A 6,000-nucleotide genomic window follows, 5' to 3' on the forward strand; every position below is an offset into this window, starting at 1 on the left:
GTAGTCCGTTAGTATGAAATAAGAACTCATGTTGGCAGTACTGTGGAGACTCTTGCCATGAGCAGGAAGCAATAGCTGTTCAAACCACAGCAGAACTGAAACAGTGCTGGTGTACAGGACTAGCTTAGGGACACGCGGTCCTCTACCTTAATGGCTTCTGTGACGATTAGTGAATTAAAGCACAGATCAGAACTCATACTGTTGACGCTGAGTCATTCCAAAAAGACTCAGTAAAGTTTTTGACAGTATGTATGTTTTAAAAGGCAGCGAAGCACGAGTACACAAATTTTAATCCAAATTGTTCAAGAAAGGTTAAAAAGTTCAGTTCTAGGTGGGAGGTCAGCTTCAGTTCTGTGTTCAGGGTGTTGTACCGCAATTTTTCCAGTGATGCCAGGTTAGGAGGGCATCTCTGTACATTTGTATAGCAGATACAGCTCTATTTCAAGACCATATGGTGAAGCTCCTTCACAACCATTCTCTTGCTATGCAGTACTTTGACTGACACACAATCTTGGTGTCTCTAGAATTTTAAGTTCTCCGAAAACCGGAGTTACAGGTGCTATCCAAATGAGAGCTCCCCGGGCTCTTGAGAAGGACTAGAAAGTACCACCTTGTTCTGTCATCATCTTAGGTGCGAACACCCAATTCAATGCCTGGAAATTCTATAAAAGGCAAGGCAAAAGCAATCATGTATGATCATGTATAAAATAGTTTATTACCATAATAAATAAAATTAAACTTTTTTTTTTTAACAAATATCATTTGTGCTTGTTTAAAAATGTTGAGAAGGGAATATCAATGGAGGGGCCCACCTGTCCCTCTTACCATCCCCAGGCTGCAGTCATACAGTGGAGTTCTGTCAGCGTACTCAGCTGACCACACAAGTAGTCTCAGCTCGTCTGCACGTCTGTTGATTCATGCTCCTGTGGACAAAGTGACAGATGCAAAGGAAGAAGAAAAATCCAATGAAGGATTTGGCAGGACTCAATGGCAAGAGTGTTGATACAAGGAGGAGCCCCAGGATGACGAACTGCTCGTGAGTAGAAGCGTCCTCGCAGTGTCAGTGAGATGTCAGATGTGGGCAGTCTCCAACAGATGCACATATACGGCGTCTGAATATTGAGAATACATTCATCGTGGGGGCGGGGCGGGTTTGCATCTCTCTTTGCATAAAAGCAGTTCATATCCTGATACAAGATCCGTGAACGTCTCATTGAACAGCTAATGGATCTGTTGGCTGACTCAGAAGTCACAGATAAAGAGACAGTGGCTCTAAGAAAAGTTTAATGGTGGGCGGGGAGGGCACCCACCGGTCCGGCACCTGCAGTGTATTCAAGTCCAGTTCTAAAGGTTCCCGAATAAGTCTGATATGCTCGCATGAGAATGAAGTTTCATTTGAAACTAATTTAAGCAGGAGGCAAGTTCACATTGATTCTTTTGAACTGTGAGGGGGTGGAAATGAAAACATCTCAACATGAACATGATGGGTGAGAAAATGGTGCTGTCTCTGATGGCCGCAGCTAGTGCTGGGAGGACAGTGAAATCTCGTCCAGTTGGAGGGCACGAGAGCTGGTGAAGGTAATTTTTATCGAAGCGAGAAAGAAGGCAGTACAATGATGGAGTGACAGAAGAGAGGCTGTCCGGGGGCCTGAGTGCGCCCTCAGTGGGCCTCCTCTTTAAGCAACACTACATGAGGAGGGAGGAGAGGAGAGAGTGTTGGCGGCTCCATCACAGTTGGAGTGCCATTCAAGGGTCTTAAGGCTAAACATCTTTATTGCAAAACACTGTACAACCTATGCATCAAGTGCACGTCCACTTGTACGTCCACCAGGGCTCCTGAAATTTCCCAGAGGGTGCATGTGCTAACTGGTGGCCAGGGCAGCAAGGGGAGACGAGGCTCTTCCTACACCTACCTGGTTATTTCGAAGGCATTCATTCACTCCCCACAGGCTTGGGCACAAAGCTTAACAGCTGGCGTAATGCTTTCCCCTCCCACCTAAGGATTCAGGAGAGGAAGGTCGCTGGATGGGGTGGTGTGATGGGGTGCATTTTTACTCTGAGCTGTGCTAACTCCACTTCTGAAAGAGAGCTGTGCTAACTCCACTTCTGAAAGAGGATTCCAGGACCAGCAGCAGCACAGAGGATGATCTAGAAGGCTGAGGGTAAAACAAGCCCAGGAATTGGATAACAAGAAACGGGAACAGCCTTGAAACGCTAGGGCCCATGTTGCTGTAGCGTCAGAGTTTTTAGAAGCCATCGGCTGCCTACCACGAGCTACAGAGCCTTTGCCTACAGATTTAATCTGAGGTCCAGAATATAAAGAAAAGTCTTAGAAAGAATCAAGCCAGGGGGTGTGAGTGCGAGGGAAGGGGATGGATGAAGGTGGAGATACCAAGACTGTGCACTGGACCAAGGCTTCTCAACCAGATGGCTGCCTCCCACTCCTTCCTACGGGAATCTCGTCATAGCCAGTGGGGCAGCCTTTGTAGGTATATGGAACGGCAGCAGTCATTGCTGGAGACGGTGTCTCCACCAAGAACAAGCACTCCATCTTGTTGATCGCCTTATTTCACCGACTCACCCCTCACTCCCATACCTCCAGCCAAGGCGGGGGCGGGGGTGGGCGTGGCCGTGTTCAGCAACCAACCAAGTGGTAGGGGCAGGACCTCCTACTCTAAACAAACAGCCTGTCTGTTAGGGTACTCTGGGAAATGGAGCCTCCCTATGAATGACATTCAAAGTAAGGAACTGGGCTTCCCTGGTGGCACAGTGGTTGAGAGCCCGCCTGCCGACGCAGGGGACACGGGTTCGTGCCCCGGTCTGGGAAGATCCCACATGCCGCGGAGCGGCTGGGCCCGTGAGCCATGGCCGCTGAGCCTGCGCGTCCGGAGCCTGTGCTCCACAACGGGAGAGGCCACAACAGTGAGAGGCCCGCGTAATGCAAAAAAAAAAAAAAAAAAAAGAAAGTAAGGAACTGATGTAAGAGATCAAGTAACCAGCAATCACTCTGCAATGGTATAACGACATAACGACATGTCCCCTTCCCTCGAAAAAGTCTAAGGGTTGGGTCCAATACCCAAATACCTTTTGTTTCCCTAATCTCGCTTCAGCCACCAGAGAACGGTTTATAAGTGGAAGGCTGAGTCAGTGGTATCTGAAGCTCGTGGTTCTTGCTTGGGAAGCCAGAGCGGCATCTGGGCAAGGGTGTAGGTAGTTAGTACGAAGGAGCCCACGGCCACGAAGCAGCCCACGGCCAAGTGCATGTCAGAAAAATGCAAGGAAAGAAGGTTTGGCTCATTTAAAAATGTTTTGTTTTTGTTTTTCCAGAGAAAACCATTATAGCAAAAATCCCTCAAATCCTTAAATCCTTAAGGGGAGAAGAATAAAAGCATATACAGCCATACCTGTGGTGCGCTGTCACCCCCAGGAGCATGGGTTGCAGGCCCTGCGACCCCAAGATGAGCGGATCCGGGTTTCTCATCACTAGCCCAGTTTGAATCCTAGGAGTTGATCAAGCAGTACATTCACGAAGCATTATTTTCCCCCCAAAACAGGTCTGGACTTCAAAGCCTCACACATTAGCATCTTTGCCCCTCAGAACCAGCTGGGGGGTCATTTCTTAATAGACACCTGTACCCCTCGGGCAGAGCTGGAGGGAAGGGCCTGCAGGGTGCTGGGCAGGTGCTTCTGAAGTTGGAGGTTGCAGTCATCAGGGCCCTCGCCCTGCCTTACAAGTGGTGAGTCCTAAACTCCGGAAGCAGGTTGATGAGCCCGTTTAAGGAATGGCACACTGGAACGATTCAGGGGCGGCTAGCAGATGGGATTCCAGATATTTTAGAGCCGCAGCCCCGAAGACTAGCTGGCAGCTTCTCAAGTTAAAGAGGCTGAAAGCGCCACGGCTTACCCAGAGTCATTAACGGTCATGACTCTCGGCCCTGGGAAATTTCACTTTTTCTTTGTATGCTGCCATCTGAGGCTGAATCCAATAATGTCTCAGCCTCGGGAAGCATTGGGGCACCCCTGTAAGCCTTGCGGAAGAAGCTGCATGAGTGTGTGGGGCCTCTGGGGAAGGACCCCTCATGTTGACCTTTCAGACTCTGCTCCCCAAGGCTGTCTGTGCCAACCCTGGCAGCCAGGAGAGGACAGCCCCACTCTTGCACAGACAACTGAGGTCCAAGTCCTGGGTCATGCCATGGCCACTGAGCAAGACGAAAGAGAGTGGGTAGGCTCAGACAGGAGGCTTTCAGAAACACTAGCTATCTTTGGTAGGGCAGGCCCTGACCTGTCAGGTTCCCTTCAGTGCTGAGGGACATCAACTTTGGGATCCAGGATCTCTACTGCAAAGCAATGCCAGGCAGAGGTGCTAAGGACGGGATTGCCACAGCATCACATGTACAGAAGGTCAGTGCCCTAGACGACTCCATGCTGTCACTAATCATTCCAGATCACCTGCACTCCTAATTTCACTCTCTCAAAGCTGAGTTTTTAGAGCTGAACTTCCAATCTTACTTATCAATTTTTAGGGTCCTGACCCCTCTCTCCACTTTGCCTGGGAGAGATCTCTTTCCTTTCTCAGACACCACTGAAAGGAGCCCAAGCACACGAATAACCTGAACCCAGGGGACTGTGAGGCAGTGGACCGTCCCGAGCATCACGGCATAGGGACCTGGATGGCCCATAGGTGGCTCCGTGATCATCATTCTAAGCTCAGACCTTCCTCGTGGACCACTGTCCCGCAGCCACCTCTCTCCATCACTTTACAGAGACAGTCTGGAAACTCCTGCCTCTTTCTCTTTTTCCAGCTCCTGAAGCCACTACAATCACAGCCCTGCAATCTCATGGTTTCTCTTGAAGTCCTACTGACTTTAGTATGAGATAAAGAGATTAGCTTAAAAATAAGGCCAAGCACGGCTCCCGAGTGTCCTAGAATGAACCCATGCCGTGGACAAAATACAAACTTCTCTAGGGCAATCCCAACAAGAGTCATAATAGAAACAGCACTCGCTACAATCATTTTTCTGAGGTCATGTGTGTGTGTCTGCTTTGCTAATAAAGCAAATCTGGGCTCATCACCCTTCCTGCCGTTGCCCCATACCCTGAGGAATGCCACAGGAACACTTGGGAAGAGGTCAAGAAGGAAAAGAAGCAAAGGGCCTGTGTGATGAGGCCAGTGGCATGGAGCCGAGCCAGAGATTCATCCGGGGCCTCCAGGGCCCTCCCCTTCCACTATCCTATAGGAGCAGGGTGCAGACCATAGCCCAGAGAACCTCTGGATCGCCACCGCCCCTCTCCAGCTCTTACACTTGGCTCATTTCTTTTGGGAAAGGAGACCTGAAGCTTCCCGGCTCGAAGTGTCTACAGGAGGCACCCAAAGCACCTCAGCTGCTTTTCGGCCTTAACCGTTAGAGACAGAAAGTCGAAAGGCTCTACCCTCCCCTCCCTGTCCCTCAAGCTCCCCCTGTCCCGAGCTTGTTACAAATGACTACAGTAGGGAAATAGACGGTGACCTCAGACACAGGCTGTCCAAGGGCAGGGAATGCTGGGAACTCCCTGTGCCCACCACAGTCTCCGGCGGTCCTGGCGAAGGAGCCCAGCGTGGTAATATACACGAGGGGTTCTCGGTGCTCTCCCACCAATCCCCAATGGCTGCTGTTCTTTCCTGGTAGTTTTCATCTTTTACAAATATCATGGCAGTAAAAAATTTAAAATGAAGGAAAATACCCTTTAGATGGCGTGCCTCCTCTTCCAAAGTTGTGCAAAGACAGTTCAGATGCAGCTGCCGTCTTGCGGGGTGGTGGCACACTCCTCTTCCCGGACCTTCCCCCAGATAGAGAAAAGGAGAGAGCGTGCCTAAGCGACTGGTCCCACTTGGATTTTCTGTCGGGAAGAGGCTGCTTTGAAAGTTGTTGGTCATGTAGGTGTGTGTGGTAGAGGTGATGTCTATAGGGCAGGAGGGTATAGGGTGTTTTGTCTTCGACTTGTTTTTTTCCAGCAGACCTC

The 6,000-nt window shown here is 49.9% G+C and overlaps 1 protein-coding gene across 6 annotated transcripts in view; it reads left to right on the forward strand.

Annotated features, from left to right (window-relative positions):
- Positions 1–1,142, forward strand: part of HHAT (hedgehog acyltransferase) — a 367,203-nt gene extending 366,061 nt beyond the window's left edge. For all 6 annotated transcript variants that reach the window (XR_009537066.1, XR_009537069.1, XR_009537065.1 and 3 more), the window contains one exon: positions 835–1,142. The gene's annotated coding sequence lies outside the window, so the exon portion shown is untranslated. The remainder of the gene's footprint in view (positions 1–834) is intronic.
- The last annotated feature ends 4,858 nt before the right edge of the window (positions 1,143–6,000 follow it).

This window comes from Lagenorhynchus albirostris, chromosome 2 (genome assembly GCF_949774975.1).
Source record: "Lagenorhynchus albirostris chromosome 2, mLagAlb1.1, whole genome shotgun sequence".
NCBI lineage: Eukaryota > Metazoa > Chordata > Mammalia > Artiodactyla > Delphinidae > Lagenorhynchus > Lagenorhynchus albirostris.